We start from the raw sequence: 21,366 nt of genomic DNA on the forward strand, positions 1-21,366 counted from the left end.
CTCTTATTCCCCTGAGGAGCTCTAGGAGATGTTAGTGGACACAGAGGAAATGGTCTGATGTTTGTATGTGAAGGAAAGGCAGAGCTTCTTTTGCTAAAGCCCCATTTGCCCTAGTTCTTAAATAGGGTTCAGTCAAGGCAGCTTCCTTCTCTTTTCTTCTTTTCCCCACTAGCTGCAAAGGCAAAAGCAATTTGGAGCAGATAAAAGGTGTGAGAAGGTCAGCCCTGAAGGTGGAAACATTGTGTGGTAAGGGAAGAATCTGGAGACTTTTAGCTCCAAGTTCAGCTCCTCCAAGTTTCCTTAAGTCTCCACCGCACACAAAAAGGGAAAACTGGGCCACCTTCCCCTCAACTGTCCTCTTAGACCAGTGGTTCTCAACCTTCCTCATGCCGCGACCCTTTAATACAGTTCCTCCTGTTGTGGTGACCCCCCCAACCATAAAATTATTTTCGTTGCTACTTCATAACTGTAATTTTGCTACTGTTATGAATGGTAATGTAAATATCTGATATGCAGGATGTATTTTTATTGTTACAAATTGAATATAATTAAAGCATAGTGATTAATCACAAAAACAATATGTAATTATATATGTGTCTTCCGATGGTCTTAGGAGACCCCTGTGAAAGGGTCGTTCAACCCCCAAAGGGGTGCGACCCACAGGTTGAGAACCGCTGTCTTAGATCCTCTTGGGCTATGTTAGGGCTTCCCACTCGGGAGTGCTATAGGCTTTGCAGCCACGCTGCCTGGTTGTGGGGTGACTCCAATACTAACTAACTAGCTGTGTGACCTGAGGCAGGTTGCTGAACCTCTCTGACCCAGGGTTCTCCTCTGTAAAATGGCCAGGGTCTCAGATAAAAGTTCCAAAAGGAAGAAGATACAGCTCCCACCTTCAGTAGCTCACAGTCTAACAATCATATCTCTAATTTCATGTGGTGATAGAAATATGGACACAGGGTTGCCAGTGCAGAGAGCACAGGCTTGGGGAGACCTGGAGGTTGCACAGAGAGAATAACTTGCAAGTTGGGTCTTCAAAGATACAAAAGAACATTTTCTAGCAGAGAAGTGAGCAGACTCATTCAGGAAGAAGAAACAGCACTTAAAGGAATGGAAGTAATAAGGAATGCGTTGGGAGTTAAAAATAGTTCCCACTGATTGGGGAATTAGACGTGTTAGAGAAACAAAAGGACACGTTAGGAGAATAACAATTGGAGAAGTCACCTTTTATAGGGTATGCCAACAGGTTCACATTTTAACCTAAGAGCATCCAGGATCTGTTGAAGGATTTAAGTAAGGAGTGAAATGATCAGATCTGTGTTTATGTGGAGAATGGATTAGAAGAGGTAGAATTGCCCCCGAACAATCTTTCCGAGACTGATGCAAAGGACATGAAGAGGAAGAGTTGTAATCAAGATGCATTTTGGAGGCCCAATGAAATGACCCAGTGACTCATGTACTGCTAAGCTCTGAGAGTTAATTAGTAATAGGGATGGAGGGACAGTTGATGGGGACAGAACTGGGGTGGGATGCCTAGTGCGCATCCCCAGTAAAAGGTTAAAAACACCTGTGATTATCTGTGGAGTAGATCTCCATCCAGGGGCAAATAAAAATAATGTGTTTTCCTTTCTGATTGCTCATACCACTGAGCATGTTGGTTTAGTTCACTCACTGCCAGGCTTCTCTTTAGAAGATATCGTTGCTAGAGAATTTCACCCTCCCATCTCCCATAAATTATGTGAATTCTTAGTTTTGATGGAAATTTTCAGGATGGCAGTGAGGCTTAGGATACAGGGTGAATTCATAATTATTGCCAACTCATCTTAATGTTTTCTTTTCTTCACATCAGTGAAACACGAGGCAGCAGTCAGAGCCAGCAGACCATGCCCAAGGTTCTAAGGATGCTCTGATATTCCCAAATGAGAACAAATTTTCCTTTCCAATTACTTCTGTGTTTTTTTTTCCTATTGAGAATTGATGGATCTATAAAAAGTCTTTTCAGAATAGATTATTTACATTCAAATTAAATATTAAAGCCTTTTCTGTGGCCCTTTAACTTACGAAATCTGCTGTCTTTGTTTTCACCAAGGACACTCTTTCTCTAGACATAGGGGAAATGGGGGCATTAAAAGGTCACCTGTGAATTTCTATTTATCTATTAGGGAAGCGTGTTAAGAAGGAATAAGAAGGTTCAGGAGGACCTCAGTACTCAAACTCCCTATGTGAAGTGCATCAAGGCTGGGAATTCACCTCCTTTTCCCCATGCCCTTAACGGAATGGAAGTAATAAGGAAAGCATAGGGAGTTAAAAATAGTTCCCACTGATTGGGGAATTAGATGTGTTAGAAAAATAAAAGGACACAAGGTCCTGGGATGCTGAGTTAAGCATTGTGTCAGTAGCCCTCATCGTTTCTGACCTTCCAGGCTCCAGATCTTCCCCTGAAATACAGTTGCCCAGTCCACCAAGTTCTGTCTCCTTAAATCACACTTCCGACGACACGATTGCTTTGCTCCAAAGCTTTGTCTCCTCCTGCCCACAGGAAAATTGCAGGATATTAGGGCTGGGACAGGCTTTACTTGATACTCAATTCTTCTCTAAAGCAGAGAAACCTACCAAACACACAGGGAACTGATCACCCTCGGAGACAGACTATGGTGTGGGACTGGGAAAGAGAAGACTATTCTAAATCTTCCTGTGGCTTCCACTTGTTGGTTCTTGTTCTTATCCTTGGAACCACTGAGAACAAGGTTCGTCCCTCCTCAGGGTGACACCACTCCAGGTATGTGCTGACAAGAACCTTGTCTTTCTTGCATCTTTTCCATAAAGCTTTTAGCTTTCCTCTGCTCCTCGTTCACCCCGTCCCTCTCGCATGGTAGTTGCTGGTCTCTAAAATGAGGATGCTCAGGACAAGATTCATGTTTTGGGTGTGTTGTGGCTGCTGTACACCCTCCCTCTCTAGACAATACCCCTATTGATGTAGCTTAAAGCAAAATTAGTTTCTGGTGGCTGTATCACATTTTGATTCAAAATACGCTTGAGCCATAAGCCTTTTATTTTCACACCTATTAGGTTACATCTTCTTAAGAGGTTGCAGCTACTTCAGAGGTTGCATCATTGACTTTTTAGGCCCTCAAATAATTTATCTTTTTTTTTTAATTAAATCTTTATTGTTCAGATTATTACATTTGTTCCTCTTTCCCCCCCCCACCATAACTCCCCTCCTCCCAGTTCCCGCCCCACCCTCCGCCCTCACTCCCCACCCACTGTCCTCATCCATAGGTGCACGATTTTTGTCCAGTCTCTTCCTGCATCTCCCACACCCCTTTCCCCCCCAAGAATAGTCAGTCCATTCCCTTTCTATGTCCCTGATTCTATTATAATCAACAGTTCATTCTGTTCATCAGATTATTTATTCACTTGATTCTTAGATTCACTTGTTGATAGATGCATATTTGTTGTTCATAATTTGTATCTTTACCTTTTTCTTCCTCTTCCTCTTCTTAAAGGATACCTTTCAGCATTTCATATAATCCTGGTTTGGTGGTGATGAACTCCTTTAGCTTTTCCTTATCTGTGAAGCTCTTTATCTGACCTTCAATTCTGAATGATAGCTTTGCTGGATAAAGTAATCTTGGTTGTAGGTTCTTGGTATTCATCACTTTGAATATTTCTTGCCACTCCCTTCTGGCCTGCAAAGTTTCTGTTGAGAAATCAGCTGACAGTCGTATGGGTATTCCCTTGTAGGTAACTGAGTTTCTTTCTCTTGCTGCTTTTAAGATTCTCTCTTTGTCTTTTGCTCTTGGCATTTTAATTATGATGTGTCTTGGTGTGGTCCTCTTTGGATTCCTTTTGTTTGGGGTTCTCCGCGCTTCTTGGACCTGTAAGTCTATTTCTTTCACCAGGTGGGGGAAGTTTTCTGTCATTATTTCTTCAAATAGGTTTTCAATATCTTGCTTTCTCTCATCTTCTGGCACCCCTATAATTCTGATGTTGGTACGCTTGAAGCTGTCCCAGAGGCTCCTTACACTATCCTCGCATTTTTGGATTCTTTTTTCATTTTGCTTTTCCGGTTGGGTGTTTTTTGCTTCCTCGCATTTCAAATCATTGACTTGATTCTTGCGCTCCTCTGGTCTGCTATCGGGCGTCTGTATAATATTCGTTATTTCAGTCCGTGTATGCTTAATTTCTAGTTGGTTCCCCAATATAACATCGAGGGTCTCATTAGTTTTCTTGTAGATCTCATTAAGTTTATCGGCGGCTTCTAAACAGTTCTTGAGAGACCTTAAAAGTGTGGTTCTGAACTCTATATCTTCCATTGACAATTTTGCCCTGTTTCTTTGTCTCCCCATTTTGTTATGCTTCCTTGGTGCACCCCCTAGTGGTCTTTGTTCGCAGTCTTATAGTTAAACCTTGATTGTTGTAGCTAATACCAGGGAGGGTTTGACCTCCAGGCCAAGTGGCTATGAGAATCAGCTGTGTCAGCAGTGAGAGAACTTCTGTCCTCTAGGGAAGTGCTAATCTCGCCTTTGCCTGAGGCTATCCGGCAAATGCCTCTGTGCAGGGCTTGGGCGGGGCAGGGCGGGTTGCACAGGATCAACAGGGTGGGCCGGAGAGAGCAGTTATGGCGGCTCTCAGTCCTGTCCCCAGGGGCTCTGCTTCTCTGAGTCCCAGCACCCGCTGCAAAGCTGGGAAAGAAAGCTGCACTCGCTCTGACCGAAGCCAGACAGTCCCGCTTCTCCCGTTTGAGTCTGGGTCCCTAAAGACTTGCCCGGATCTGGAGCTCAGAGTCTGCGACTCCCTCCCGATTGAAAACGCCAACCGCGCCCTCCGCCGCCAGCCCGCTCTGCGCACTCTGCACCTCAGAATTTGACTTCAGCACTGCGCCTCCTCTGAGTGTCCGTATGCGTTTCTCTTTCCTCCTAGTTGTAGGACTTCCACTCAGCCAGCGTTCCTGTGGTTCTGGGTGATGTCCGTTCCGTCTTTTAGTTTCACTTTGGAAGTAGTTGTTCAAAGCAGCAAACTCCGGCGTTAACCTATGCCACCATCTTGGTTCTCCTCAAATAATTTATCTTGATGAATTTATATTGTTAGGCTTTATCCACGTCACCTTCCTGTCACGCTTTTGATGAATCTTGATTCTGGATTCCAGTGTACTTATTCTACCTATTGTGTCATACCCAAATTTTATGTCTTCTTCTAAGTTATTGATAAAATCACGGAACTGGATAACACCCAACCACCCTTTAGTTACAATTTTCCAACTGAATATGGATTCACAGCATTTTACTGTCATCCAGCCTCAATTTACCCAGATCCTCTACAAGGTGGTCAGATGCTGTGCTGAGGTCCACATTGACTGTGTCTACAAAAGAACTCAGATGTGTGAGTCAGAGCGCCCAAATTAAAAAAAACAAAGTGTGTTAGTCTAATAATATCACCTGTTTGTAATGAAGCCATAAAAAAAATTCAATGATATTTTTTAGGGCCTCCAAAACCGTACTTTTAAAGTAATAGATCTTGGGGGATGGGAGTGGGTCAATGGGGGAAAAAGGAGACACATGTAATGCTTTCAACAATAAAGCATAATTATAAAAAAATAAAAACATAATCGATTTTGATAACATGTCTGAGAAAGCACTGAGCATAATTTCCCAGGAAGAGGCTCAGCTCATAACTCTGGGTCTATGGTTTCCATCTCTGCCAGTTAGGGCCCCGGCCACTGTCTGTGGTGAAGCTCTGTCTAGATGGTCAGTTCCTTGGGGTGCAAGCCAGTCTCCAAGCTCTCCCTTTACCCCCCAGTGCTGAGAACAGCTGAGCACCTACTAAGCCCAAAGTGATATTTATCATTCTTCTTATCATTGAATTCTTGTTTGTGTTATTGTTATTATCTATCCTATCTGCCATTGCAGCTCTGGGACACAGTTGGTTTCCTGGGCGGTGGAGATGTGACAGCCACCAGGTCATGCTCTGGAAGCCTCTGAGGGAATGATCCAGTCATGTGGGCATTAGGGGACTGCCACGTCCTCTCCTCGGGTGGAACCAGTCCTTTTCTGACGCTCTCTCTGTGTACCTACCAGTGCACTGGCCCGGAATGGGAATCCCACACTCAGAGGCATGTGGCGGTGCAGGCATGAGGCTGCACAAGCAATCAGCAGAGGCTTCCTTCTCTCTGTGAGCCATAGAGAATCATGTGCAATGAGCACATCATAGCAGCCATCTGCCTCACGGATTCACTTCTCCTTTTGCTTTAGCTGTTCTGCAGTAGTTCATGTGAGAGAGGTGATGGTATCTTGGAATAGGGTAGCCCTATAGAGAAAAAGAAATCTGGACAGAATCTAGATGTTTCTGGAGAGAGAAATAACATGACTTGCAGGTGTGGGAGGGTGACAGACGAGGAGGGATGAAGATATGATGACTACCAGATTTTGAGCTTCAGTCTTTGGCAGGATGTTTTTATCAAACTGAGATGATGAAGACTTGGGTAGGAAGGATGGGTGGTAGGGGATGGAATCAGCTTCATTTTTGAAATAGTAAGATTGAGATGCCTGTTAGGCAATTTGGATGTATGAGTCTATAATGCAGGGAAGAGATTGGGATGGAGATGTAAGTGTTGGCGTCATACATACATCAGTGGTGTTTTAAACCAGGGAACTGGATAAGATCAGATAAGATATTGACGTGAATGTTTTTTAGTTCACCACAAAGTGCTTTACACACTTGTGATGCTATTCTCCTGCCGGTTCCCAGCTGAACATATCATTAGTCAAAGCAAATAATTTCTACTGTAGGGGCAGTCCTATGGAATCAGACCTAGAACAATCTGAGCGAGCAACTCAGAGAAGGAAAAGGCGTGGGCTGATCGTACCCCTCTCTCCAAACCCTGTGAGGGCTGCTGGGTTCACGCATGCCCCAGCACCAGCTCAGAAAGTGTCATCCTCCAGGCACACTTCCAGTGCAATTAATCACGTTAATATCTATAAATAAAGTGCCATCAACAGTTACTTTAACAGTGCATGCCAATTACTGGTAAGCTCTGTCGCTGAAAATGGGTGTTTTTGCCAATTTTGTCATGTCTGGGGCAAGTATTAGGAATACAGTTGGCGTTTCTGAGAAAATAGAATGATCAAATCGTTAACAGCTTCCATGTTACAGGTAGGCCAAGTGTGGGCCAGCGGTGTGATTATTACAGGTGAGGATCAATGACACTTGAGAGAAAGATTGCAACTCATATTTCCTCTCCACTTGCTAAATAACGATTTTTTTTCTGCTGTATCTCACAGGGTTTTGTTTTTGAAAGAGACTTTGTAATAACAGGATTTCTCAGTGAGTCGACAGTACTGAAGATTGGGGGTGGTAGTGACCAGATGTCCCATTGTGTGGTGGTGGCTCACTGGAAATTTGATCCAAAAGCCCCAAGAAGCTGGGATATTGAGGCTGCAGCAAATATCCAAGGACCCTTGCACCACCTGCATTTGCATATCAATTCGTTAAATTAAAAAATATTGACTGACATAGTCTTGTGTCAGCCACCGGGAGAGGTGGATATGTGGGACTTGGACGTGAAGAGTACACAGACCAGTGAGGCTGAGAAACATGTAATCAAATGCATTAGTCATAATAGATACCGCATATTTGGTAGTTACCGCACACATATGTTTTCTCATTTAATTTTTAAAATAACTCTACACTTTAGATATTATTTCCAGTTTCCAAATTAGGAAGCAGAACATAGAACTGAGGAGTTATGGAGTTTATCTAAGATTGCGTAATAGTAAGTGAGGAGCTAAGACTTGAACTCAGTTTTGATGAGTTTCACTTTATGTGTAGACTTCAGGGCCTTAAAATACCAATTAAATCATCATCCTGCTTATACCCAGCCTCAATTCCCGCCCATCAGAAGCAAATACTTTTAACTACTTTGACTGTTGGTGGGAAAGCAGATGGGTGCAGCCACTGTGGAAAACAGCCTGGTGGTTCCTCAAAAAATAAAAAAATGAAACTGCTCTATGACCCAGCGATTCCACTTCTGGGTATATAGCCAAAGAAACCTCCATATATTTTTTAAATGCTTTATTTTTAGTGTTAGGTTTCTATTGAATTTTATTATGGAAGATGAGGATTTAGCTCACAAGGTCACTACACATACTTCCCTCCCCCCTCTTCTCAAAAGTTATGTCACAAATTTGTGGAGATAATGATTCATGTCTATATCATTATTGCGTAAACTTCGTTTAGAGCTGAACCATGTGATTGCACTGTCTCTTTCTCCCCAGGAGTTGGTGTTTGTATCTCTAGCCTGGCTCTTTCTGCTGATCTTTGTACTCCTATCTACTTGGCTACCTGACTTCCCCATTTTGATCTCACATTTAATGGACCCAAAACTGAGTTCCTGATCTCTCCCGTGGCCCCTTCCATTTAGAAATGAAGGTTAATGGCAATTCTACCTTTCCATTAACTCAGGCCAAAAATACTGGAATCTTTCTTGGTTCCTCTCTTTCTGTCATTTAATCTATTAGAAAATCCTGTTTTATTTTCAAAATTGGATGACTTCTCACTATCTCTCCTGCTTTCTCTGGACCAAGTCACCTCACCTCTCAACAGGTTCATTGCACCAGTCTCCTAACTGATGGCTCTGCTTCTGCCCTGTCCCCTCAGACTGTTCTCAACAGAACAGCTCAGGTGATCCTATTAAGTAAAGTCCCACTGTGCTACTTTCCTACTTCAGTCCTTTTAATGGCTTCCATTCCCGCTCAGAGCATAAGCCAAAATCCTTCGATAACCTACATAACCTGGTCTCTCACCGCATTATTTTCACCCTCTCTCTTTTCCACTATCTCCTTTCCCTTCCTCAGACATAGCAGCTCCCTCCCACCTCAGGCGTCCGCACTTGCTCCTTGGTCTGTGTGGAGTCTTCCCCAGGAGCTGCATGACTAGCTTCCTCACCTCTTTTCTCCAGGCCCTCACTCGAAAGGCACTCTCTTGTGAAGCCTTCCCTTTAACATTTTATTTAACCCCTCAACACTGCTTAACCCCTTTCTCTACTCCCACCCCCCATTTCATTATACATGTGTATGTTATATATGTATATGTATAATTGATTTTATGAATTTATCTGCCACGTGTCGATGTGTGTGTTCATGCAGCTATCACTAATTCATCCCAAACTCTCTCAGGTGGTAGTCTCTTGTAAGTGTATCACGTTTCATTTCTTTCTGTAGAGGACAGCTTTTTAGAGCAGAGAGCAGGGAGTGGTGTGGAGAAGCAAATGAAGAAAACCAATGCTTCAGACAAATGTTCATACGCACATGAGCCCATTCCTGATATCTGTATGCAACTCCATTGTTTTATTTGACCTGCACAAATGCTGCACTAGTCCAGTCCATTCTGGACACTAATTCCACAGCATTCTAATAAATCTTCCTATCCAGGAAAGTAAGGTCTCCCAATTTGTTCTTCTTCAAGAGAACCTTGACTGTTCTTGGCACTTTGCATGTCCAAATACAATTTAGGATCCATTTGTCAAGTTGTAATGTGATTGGAATTTAGCCTGTATATCTGTTTGGAGGATATCTTTATAATATTGAGCCTCCCATTTTATGAACATGGTATATCTCTTCATTTATATAGAACTTCCTTAACTTTACTCAATAATCCTTTATTATTTTCTGTAAAGGAATATTGGCTATTTTGGGGTAAATTTATTCCAAGATACTTGATGTTTTTGATGCTATTTTAAGTGAGTTTTTGGTTCTATTTTTATTTTTTACCTTTATTTCCTAGTGTGTGGAAAAGTGAAATTTATTTTTGTTCACTGACCCCATATTCATCTATCTATAAATCATCAACAACCATGCTTATTAATTCCAATAATTTGTAGAGGTTTTATTTTTATTATTTCTTTACACATGTCATCTAACAATGACAGAATGATTTTTTTACTCAACACTTTATACCTTTTATTTCTTTTTATGCCTTATTTCACTATCTAGGGCTTCACATACAATGTAGAAGTAGTAATATGTCTTAATTTTAACATTAATTGAGAAGCTTTCCACATTTCACCATTATGTACACCATCACTTTAGCCTTCTTTTTAGATGCCCTCCATCAGATAACTAATACCCCTTCCATGTCTGGTGTTTTAAAAGCTTTTAACATATATAAATGCTTGATTTTAATCATAATTTTCTATTTTCATTTGATTATTCTTTTTATTTTGGTACCTTAGACAATTATGTTTTTAAAATTTTCATATGTTAATTCAACCTTATAAACTTGAGATAAAGCACATCTGTTAGTAACATATTATTTTGGGGGCTGCAGGACACCCGGATGCCCCAAGCCTGAGGCTGATGCTGCCTGGATCATGGGAGGAGGAGACTTCGCTGTCCTCTTTTTTATCTACTTAATTTATTTTGTCTTTGTCTTAATTTTTTAATAAAACTGTTGACCTACTAATATATATATATATTTTCATGTTTTTCTGCGTTCAGTTTTCTAACATTTTGTTTTATTTTTTAATCTCAGTTCAAATATAATTGGTCTATAATTTTGCCTTTCTTATAATGTGCATTTCAGTGTTTAGTACCCCAAATATGATTGGGATGGCTTCAAAAAAATGAATTCGGGAATATTCTCTATTTTTCTCTTTTCTGAAAGTGTTTGTGTAATGTTAAGCATTTATTTCTCATCTAAATATTTAATAGAATTCAGCAGTAAACCCAACTGGGCCTGAAATTTTCTTTATGGTGAGGTATATAATTACAGATTCAATTTTTTTTAATGAGCCATAGAAATTCAGCCTTTAATTCCTCTTATATTGATTTTCTAAGTTTTGTGTTATGAAAAATTCATCCATTTTTGTCTGATTTTTAAAATATGTGGGTATAAAGGTATTTATAAAATCCTTTCTTTATAATTTTTAATGCTTTTTTTTTTTTTTAGTAAAGATCTGTAGTGATGTTGCGTTTGAATCATGACATAGTTATTTGTGCCTTTTCCCCTGCTTCCTCCTCTTTTCTTATCTGTCTTGAAAGAAGATGAGCAATTTTTATTAGCTTTTCAAAATCTAACATTTGACTTTGTTGATTCTCTCTACATATATTTTTCTCTATTTCATTAGTTTCTCTTCTTATATGCATCATTTTCTTCCTTCTACTTTGGATTTAGTTTGTTCTTTTTCCAAGCTCTTAAGATAGATGCATGCTTTGATCACTGATAATCAGCCTTATTTTCTTGTTATGCATTTAAAGCTAAAAATTTTCCTTAATCAGATTTTTAATTAATCTTTTAATCTTACTCTGCGTGTTTCTCCTTCGCTGTCACACTGCTGCCATGCCCTCCATATTTGTGACACAAGACATGTGGAGGTCATTTCTCCCACAGGCAGTTCTGTGACACCAGTTGGGTGCCCTACAAAGTAAGTCAGTTCTGACACTATTTACCTGGAGAGGGTGTCAGATCCCACAGGTTAAGGGCTCATCCCACAAGACTGACTGCCTTTGCCCCCCACTTCAGATTCCAGTTGCAAGTAGTAGGGCCCCAGGACACCCACAACTTCTGACTTGGCTACACATCAGAGATTCTTATGACCTCCTCTCCCTTGGATTTGATTATTTGTTAGAAGAGCTCACAGAACTCAGGGAAATACTTACCAGTTTACCGGTTTATGAAAGGATACGGATGAACAACCAGATGAAGAGAGACATGGGGCAGCCTCTGAAAGGGTCCCAAGCTTTTGTCCCCATGGAGTTGGGGCCCATCAACCTCCTGGTAACATGGATGTGTTCACCAGCTGGGAAGCTCTTCAAAACCAACATTGTGAAGGTTTTATGGAGGTTTCTTCATGTGGGCATGATCTATTATGAACGCTGCTTCTAGCCCCTCTCTAGAGAATGGGGGCGAGGGGTGCTGAAAATTCCAAGCTTCTAATCATGGCTTGATCTTTCTAGTGACCCATCTAGGCTCCATCTGGGAGCCCAGGCAGAGTCACCTCAATAGAACAAAACGATGCTCCTAGTGCTCTTATCACTTAAGAAATTACAAGGGTTTCAGGAACCCTGTGTCAGAAACAGGGACAAAGATCAAATGTGTATTTCTTATTATAAATCACGATATACAGCATTCTACATGTACTGAAATGTATTATTTTTATTATCATCTAATTCAGGATGTTTGTAATTTTCGTTGTGATTTTTAACTTAGAGCCATGGTTTATTTGAAAGTGTTTATTTCTTAGTTTCCGAACATATAGAAACCTTCCAGTTATCTTTTTGTTATAGATTTACTAGAGGCCCGGTGCACAAAAATTTGTGCACTCGGGGGGAGGGGGCGGTCCCTCAGCCCAGCCTGTGCCCTCTCGCAGTCTGGGACCCCTCAGGAGATAACGACCTGCTGGCTTAGGCCTGCTCCCGGGTGGCAGAGGGCAGGCCCAATCCCTAGGTGCAGCCCCGGGTCGGGCTCAGAGCAAGGCCAATTGGGGAGTTGGGGCGCCGCCCCCTGTCATGCACAGAGCAGGGTGGATCGGGAGGTTGTGATGCCACCCTCAGTCATGCTCAGGGTAGGGCTGATTGGGGGTTTGGGGCACCGCCCCCTGTCACACTCAAGGCAGGGTCGATGGGGAGGTTGCGGTGCCAACCCTGTCACACACAGAGCAGGGTTGATCAGGGGGTTGGGGAGCTCCCCCCTGTCACGCACAGAGCAGGGTGGATCAGGGGGTTGGGGCGCTGCCCTCTATCACCCACAGAGAAGGGCCGATCAGGGGGTTGGGGCGCCACCACTGTCACACTCAGGGCAGGGCCAATGGGGAGGTTATGGCTCTACCCGGTCACACACAGAGCAGGGCCCATGGTGGCGGGGGGGGGCGGGGGTTGGGGCGCTGCACCCTGTCACACACGGAGCCGCAGGGCGATCAGGGGGTTGTGGAGCTCCCCCCTATCAGGCACAGAGCAGGGCTGGTCAGGGGGTTGGGGCGCCTTCTTCTGTCTCGAACAGAGCAGGGCGGATAGGGAGGTTGTGGCCCCACCCCCTGTCACACACAGAGCCGCAGGGCGATCAGGGGGTTTGGGCGCCGCCCCCTGTCACGCTGATCCTGGTGCTGGGAGGCCTCGCTGCTCCGCTGATTCCGGTGCCGGGAGGCCTCACGGCTCCGCTGATCCCGGTGCTGGGAGGCATATTACCCTTTTACTATATCGGATAGAGGCCTGGTGCACATGTGGGGGCCGGCTGGTTTGCCCTGAAGGGTGTCCTGGATCAGGGTTGGGGTCCCCACTGGGGTGCCTGGCCAGCCTGGGTGAGGGGCTGATGGCTGTTTGCAGCTGGTCACACACCCTTCAGGGTGGGGGTCCCCACTGGGGTGCATGGCCAGTCTGGGTGAGGGGCTGAGGTCTGTTTTCAGGCTGGCGGGTGACTGAAGCTCCCAACTGCTCCTTTTTTTCTTTATTTTTAAATTCTGGGCCAGCTTTAGCTCTGAGGCTTGTCTCCAGCTCTGAGGCCTCGGCTGCTGAAAGCAGGTATCTGGTTTGTTTGGGTTCTATAATCGAAACACTGTTTCAACTCCAGCTCTGAGATCCCAGCTGGCTGAAAGCAGGTTTCTGGGCTTTTGCTTAGCTTCTATATTTGTTACAATGTTCAAACTGCAAGCTCAGAGGCCGGCAGTGGCAGGCGGGGAACACTGGAGTCCTCCGGCACTGAAGCAAGCAAGCCTCCTGTTCACTTCAAGCTGCCTGGCTGCCGGCCGCCATCTTGGCTGGCAGTTAATTTGCATATCACCCTGATTAGCCAATGGGAAGGGTAGCGGAGGTACGGCTAATTACCATGTTTCTCTTTTATTAGATAGGATAGTATGATTGCATGATGCTCCTCCCTCCTCCTAGCTAACATCTCTTCCAGGCTGTGCGGCTAGCTAGCCTCCATCCAGAACGTCACCCATGACGTCAACCGTTGCTCTCTGCGTGAGAATGTGTAATGGTTGGGTACACACGCATATGAACCACAACCACCTCTCTCCTTTTCAGGCAGGAAACTATGTGTGAAAAGGCAGGTGGAAGTAAGGGTGTTGTGTGTATGCAGTACAGGGTTAAGTCAGCAAGCGTGAGGTGCTCAAACCCTGCATATCCCAAAGGAAGGCCTGGCCCTGGACTGATTCCTGCCAGATTGCCTCTAGACCAGTGGCTCTCAACCTGCCTAGTGCCGCGACCCTTTAATACAGTTCCTCATGTTGTGGTGACCCCCAATTTCATTGTTACAAATTGAACATAATTAAAACATAGTGATTAATCACAAAAACAATATGTAATTATATATGTGTTTTCCGATGGTCTTGGGCGACCCCTGTGAAAGGGACGTTCGACCCCCAAAGGGGTCGTGACCCACAGGTTGAGAACCGCTGCTCTAAACCCTAACACACCCTGCTTGATAAGAGTTCCTTGTATAACAGACCTTAGCTACACCAGGTATTTTATGCTGACAGTGTGATTTGTAGTGAACTGTTTGGCTCACCCAGGGCCCTGGGCCCTGTGGTTTAACCTCTGATGAAGAGAATGAAGACTGACCAGTTAAGGGCAGTCATGTGGGCACTCCTTGCCACCTGCAGTCAGAACCTTGGATATCAAGGTTTATGTGAGCATCCCTGGTGGGCAGTGCTCCCCTTGTATTGTTACATGTCACTGCTAAGAGGAACAGTGCTGTCCGCGTGACTCCACTGGTGAGGACAGCCAAAGCTCATGCCTCGCTTCCCTTGGACCTCTCCCTGTGTGTCTTTTCTTTGCTGACTTCCATCTGTGTCCCTTTGCTGTAATAAACTGTAACCATAACGGCTTTTCTGCGTCCTGAGGTCCTTCTAGTGACTCATAAAATCTGAGGGTGAGCCTGGGGACCCCAATATAGTAGTAGAAAAATATTAAGGAGACTAGGGCATCAACAGTCTTTTGATAATGAGTCTCTTTACCTAATTTGTATAACCTTCTATAAAACCAAAGTTCAATAACTGTGGTGGTGTTAATATCATACAAATAGTATTAGAGAATAATTTATCAGAACTTCCAGTTAGATTCATCAGATGAAATAGATAAGACTGCCTCCACTCCCTCCTAAGGCTCCTCAAAAAATGATAGTAAAGGAACTACAAACAGCATAAGCAGTGGGAGACGTGCTTTGACCCTTCGTTTCCATCCTCTTAGCTAGTTAATAAAGGAAAGAAAGCAGAGGGCAAGCCAGACATTATGAACATGGTCATCTGGGCAGCTTAACCGGGAAGCTACTGCTTCACGCTCCCCAGGGAACCACTGGTCCATTTCCTGCAGATCCCTGAGAGAAGCGTTCAAACAAAGGGGGAGATGGGCACATGCACAGTGAAGTTGGGGTGACATAGGGAAGGTGCTAGCTGTCGGTCTAGCCTGGGAAAAGAATGGAGCCACTGCAAGTGCACAAAATCTTGGAAAGTTAAGATCCCCAGACAAAGAGTTTCTTTTTTCTCTTGTGCTCTTGCTCCGCTCTTGTTCTATCTTGCTTCGTGGCCCACACTAACCTGCGTGCTAGCCTCCATTGCCAGGTGGCCTTAAGTGCCATGTGGACTCCACAGGAAGGATGTGGAATGGACTGTGCTTTTATGTGGAGCAGAAATTCTGGGCAGTAGCCTTAATCCTGGCCCTGCTGAAAACAAGGTTGGACTTCTTCCATGGTAAGACAGAGATGGGACCTTGGAGGGGAGCCCTCTTAATGTCACATCATCAATAAAGGGCCTCAGGAAACTCTTTTCCTCGAGGCACCCCAAGAACTCCACTGCTACCGACAGCACCTTCAGTTATAAATATAGACCATTAGGGATGTCCTAATAGGAAAACCAACTTCATGAAAGAGAAAGTCCAAAATAAGTAGATCGCTGGAGAAAAGGAGATTAAAGCACGAGAAAGAATTCTACCTGACATCGATCACTGAGGACCAAGTGACATCAGTGAGAACAAGATATCTAAATACCTTTTAGGGAAATTTCAGAAGCGACAACTACAAAGTAAAAGTACAAAGAAACAATCTTAAAACCTCCCTGATTGAAAAAAAAAAAAATCTACAAAAGAATGGCATTAAACACCCCAGCTGGAAGTACTAGGACACATTGTGACAATATAAAATGATTCTAAGATAAAATTATTTGAGCCTAAATTCCATGCCAACTTTCTTTTAAGTATTGGAGTGCAATAAAGATTGTTTTAGCTCCCTGTGAACCCTGGGAAAAAAGGTACTCAAGGACATACTCAAGCAAAATGAAGATTGTATCTAAAAAGCAGGGATGATGTGGGTTTTAAGAAACTGCAGTGAGCCAAGAAATGAGAATATTTTAACCATACTTTACATGTTTGTTAATAATTTGGCAGGGAAACATAATGGAATAGTGAGAAACGACATTTGAAAAGACAAAAGCATGATAAATAATAAATTAAATTATAGGAAGAAAAAGATTTGGATACAAAATTAACAAGCTTGAGTTAATAGACATATAAAAATGTACCCCTGCCCAGCCAGTGTTGCTCAGTGGTTAAGCATTGACCCATGAACCAGGAGGTCATGGTTTGATTCCTGGTCAGGGCACATGCCTGGTTTATTTGCTCAATCCCAAGTAGGGGGCATGCAGGAGGCAGCCGATCAATGATTCTCATCATTGATGTTTCTATCTCTCTCTCCCTCTCCCTGCCAATAAAAAAATTTGTCCCCTACAAATAGAGAATACCCATTATTTTTATTAGTAGATACATTGGGATAGAATAGGATAGAATAAGATAATTCTAAACTCAAAACTAGAAAACAAAAATATAGTCCTCTGCAAAATCTGTCTTCTCACAATTTCTAAACCCCTATTATTAATTTATATAAAATGAAATTAAGCAATGTTAAGTGTGTAAGTTTTGTCACATGTGTAGTCATGTAACCAGAACTATAACCACGACATAGACATAGAATGTATCTATCACTGCCAAAGGTTTCATAATGCTCTGTAACAGTCAGTCTCCTCTGCCCAGTCCTGGTTCCTAGCACCCACTGATCACTTTCTGGCACTGAAAATTTGCTTTTCCTAGAATTTCATACAATATGTTGTCTTTTGTGTGTGACTTCTTTCACTGAGTACAATACTTTTGATATTTTTCATGTTTTTTCTTACATTGGCAGTTTGTTTCATTTGGTTGCTGAGTAGTATTCTATTGTAGGGATATGCCACATTTTGTTTATCCGTTCACCATTGAATGCTACATTTGGGTTTCTTTTCACTTTGGGCTCAGAAAAATTGCATACCTGTATTTGGATGGATGGATGGATTTTATTTCACTTGGGTGAATAACTAGGTATGGGATTTATGGGTCATTTAGCAAGTGTATGTGTAACTTCAAGGGAAATTGCCAAACTATTTTTTCAAATAGTTGACATGTTGCCTTTTCAGGAGCAAGCATATCAGAGGATCAGTCGCTTGGCATCTTGGGTAACAGTCTTTCATGTTAACTAGTCTAGTGGGTGTGTAGTTTCTCACTGAGGTTTAGTGTAATTTGGATGAAGTGTCTGTTCCGATCTTTTGCCCATATTTTTGTCAGGTTGTTTCGCTGAGTTGTAGGAGTTCTTTATATAGTCCGGATAGAAGTCCTTTATTAGCTCTGTTGTTTGCAAGTATGATCCTTCAACCTAACATAAAGTTATATTATGCTGCTTGTATTATATATAGTGCAAGAACCTTACAACAGTTCTGGTTTCCTATCTTCCCAGGGAATAACCCCAATAGAATGAGAATTTCTCAATATTGACTTTCCAGTATCAGAGAGGACTCTACATGGCCTTGCTTGGGTTACATAACTCATACCTGAACAGACGACAGTGGACAGTGACGTGAACATTTTGTTACACCTGAATTCCTGCAGCAGCCCTCCTACAACTTCACCAAATCGAGAAAGCGCTCACCAGAAGAATCCAGCAAGAGGAATGCAAGAGTATCCTAGTTAGACAAACACTAGAGCAGTCATAGGCCATTACAGGCAAACATATCACAGAAAGAGTTTACAGATTGGCAGGTAGAGAATTCATGCACACTTGCTGTAAATTCCCAGGATACTAGTATCTTGCCAACAACACTGACCTTGGCCACACAAAGCAAGAGCGCACGAAGCATTTCTCTGTATGACATTTTCCTTCCCCTTGTACCCCCAGGGCACTCGGCTCCCAGCGACACTTCTGCCATTTGGTTCCTGTCAAGCTAAAAAGAAGCCAAATACCCCACCACCCTTTTAGGTGTGACTTTTATCGGCATTCTGAAAAAGAATTTTACGAACAATATAAGCACTTCTGTATAATGCAGTTTCTCAGCCTTGAGACCAGAGCATTCCTTACAGAGAAGGGCTGCCCTGTACATTATAGAATGTTTAGCAGCATCCCTGAACTCTACCCACTGGATGTCAGTAAGATACCCACCTCCCCAGTTTTGGCAATTAAAATTTTCTCCGGGTAGTAGAAAATGCCTCCTGGTTGAGAAGCACTAGTTTAAGGGAATGTGTACAAATATAAGGATCCGTAGGCTCTTTTTTTTTCTTTTTATTGAATTTATTGGGGTGACACTGGTTAACAAAATTTCAAAGGTTTCCGGTGCACAATTCTACAACACATCAAGAAAAAACTATAGGTTCTGAGCTCAAATTAGCATCAGCTGATGGGGAGAAAGCAGAGTTAGCATTAGGTGCCATCAACTCCTGCTCCATCTCCCAGCAAACTCAACTCTCATCAAGGGACCATGTCTGTTTTTCAGTGCTGCAAATACAGCTCGCAGCACCTGGCAAAAAGCAGTGCTGGACAACCACAACTGCAGCAAATGTTAAAAGAATAAGTGAGCGGCCCTGGCCGGTTAGAGTGTCAGCCCACAGACCAAAGGGTCGAGGGTTCGATTCCCAGCCAAGGGCACGTACCTCGATTGCAGGTTTGATCCCCAGCCCCAGTCGGGGTGTATACAGGAGGTAGCCAGTCGATGTGTGTGTCTCTCTCCCCTTCTCTTCCTCCCTTCTACTCTCGTGAAAAAGAAGGGAAGAAAGAAAAATATGGTTGATTATTCACAGTGTTACTCTGGGGAAAGGAGTGACATAGGTGGTCTATACATAAAAGGGGATGTTTTACTTTAAAACTTCTATATTTGAACTTTATCGTTTTCACTCTCATAACAGATTTTTAATGACTATTTTAAAGCATTTGGAAATCAAAGCAAGCGTTTTCTCTTTGATAACTATTTCTCCCATTTGCAGGGTTGTTTTGTTTGTTTGCTTGTTAAGTGCATATGTGGACACCAGCCCTAGTTCACTTTCTGAAGTAACATCAAGTCCAAAGCTATGATTGTTTTTTCTTTTAACTCATGAGCAGACAGTCATGTAATATAAATATTTGTGAATGAGGTTTATGTTGGGGAAAAAATGTACTTGGCACAATAGTAGCCCGACACGTCACATTCAGCTTTGTGCACTGGCCTGGAGAGTGTCACGTCTCGAACCCTACAGAGCGAGTGCAGTGTGGCCCTTGGGAATCATATGCTGAAAAGACGGATGGTGATGAAGCTTCATGGGGTGATTTTGGTCCCTCCTGTTTTACTCTGTCCAACCAAGATGTCCTGGGCAGATGAGAGAAGGGGTGAGCTGGGTGCCGGGAAGCCCTCTGAGGGAGAACAGGTGTCTGGGTCTTTCTACTTGCGGCAGACAGAGGGCCAAGGATCAGGCCAGGGAGTGAGGAAGGAAAAGGATAATTTGTGGCGACAGCCGTTGCTTCTCTTTCTCCTGTGCCACAGCAGGACGCTGGGTCAGATCCTCTATCTGTGGTCAGACGCTCCTCCTGCAGATCACCCACACCTGCCCCTTGCCCCCCCCCTCCCCCCCGCCCCATCCTGTGTAATCCTCACCTCCTCCCCTCACCTCCAGCCCAGAGGGCAAGGCCCAGCCACCTGGGTCTCTTGAGGTCAGGGTTCCAGGAATCAGGCGCGCCTGGCTTGCAAGGTGAGGTCATTTGTTTACTCGAGGCAGGCAATGCAGGGAGATACAAAGCAATCCATCTGCCTTAGCCACCAAATAGATTCCCTCCACCTTCCTCCAGCAGAACCCGTCAGGCAGGGAGGCCGGGCTGGCCACGGTGACCTTTCAGAGCTGAATCTATGCTTCTAAAAATAGCAGCATCCTTGGAGAATGGAGAGGGGGAGGGGAGGCTGTGGACATTGAGCAGGAACTAGACTCCCCAGAGCATTGTCGGAATGAAACTGTATTAATCAGACACATGCACCCAGCTCAGTAACCTCAGGTGTCACAAATTGAAACTAAATGAACTGGCTTCGTTCTTCTCCTTTCTGGTTACACTCTCCCTGGGCTAAGACGGAGAAAGAGAAGCATGTCTCCTGCCTTATTTGAATGGCTGTGTACTGCCGAGGAGATGGCTTCCCCAGCAGAGAGGAAAGGGGGCTCCTGAGCGGCACAGGAGAGGGCCTGCGCCGCTGCGAAGTGGGAGACCCCAGGCGGCGGTAGGGACCTAGGGGCCTGCGTCCCAGCCATCTCTCCCTGCATGGAGACCGCCCGGGGCTCTATCTGAAGCTGGGTGTGTCCAGGACTGTGATGTGTGGGGTTGCTGGGTGCCCTTCTCAGGCTTTTGCGGGATCCTTCTCCAGAGCCACGTGGGGACTAGATGTTCCAAGATCCAGTGGAGCCGTGTGCTGGTCTCACAGGTTGTTTGAGACCAGGCTGCGTGCAGTGCTCTGGTGGGTGGAGGTGTGTGTGTGTTTGTTTCAGGGTATGGGGTGTTTGCAGGAGTTTATGGGGGTATTTTGGCAAACTGTTTGGGGCAGGGGCTGTGAAGAGGCATGTGTGGGTCAAGTTTGCATACAGACAGTGGGCCTGTGTGGTGCCCGTGGGAAGAACTTGGGGGAGGCCATGTGGGAAACGAGGTAGGGGAGCCTCTGAGGGACCTGTGGGGACCAGTTTGAGGCCGCGTGGGGCTGTGTGGGGCTGGGCGGGGCCGTGTGAGGCTGGGTGGGGCTGTGTGCAGAGCGCATCTATGTGAAGGCTGTGATGAGGGCTGCACAGTAAGGCGGCTCCTCTTTGTATAGCATCATTTGTTGGCTCTGTGTGGATTGTGATGGGGATCTGAATGGACCCACACAGGGGACTCCATGGGGAATAGTTAAGGCTCTGGGGGCTACTTTCAGGGTCACCAGTATGAGGCCGTGCAGGGCTGCACGAGGGTGGCAGAGGCCCTGGGTAGCCTCCCAGCTTTGCCATCTAAAGGTGGGCTGGGCTTCCTTAGGACAAGGGGCTCCCGAGTGCAGGCGTTTACTCTTCTCCATGTGACTGGTGTGGAGCTGAGAGGCACCAGGGATCC

General features: G+C 44.2%; 1 protein-coding gene across 2 annotated transcripts in view; it reads left to right on the forward strand.

The window, feature by feature from the left end:
• Positions 1 to 21,366, forward strand: part of SYT9 (synaptotagmin 9) — a 171,553-nt gene that overhangs the window by 105,876 nt on the left and 44,311 nt on the right. The window lies entirely within an intron of this gene.

The sequence above is a fragment of the Myotis daubentonii genome, chromosome 9, assembly GCF_963259705.1.
Source record: "Myotis daubentonii chromosome 9, mMyoDau2.1, whole genome shotgun sequence".
Classification (NCBI taxonomy): domain Eukaryota; kingdom Metazoa; phylum Chordata; class Mammalia; order Chiroptera; family Vespertilionidae; genus Myotis; species Myotis daubentonii.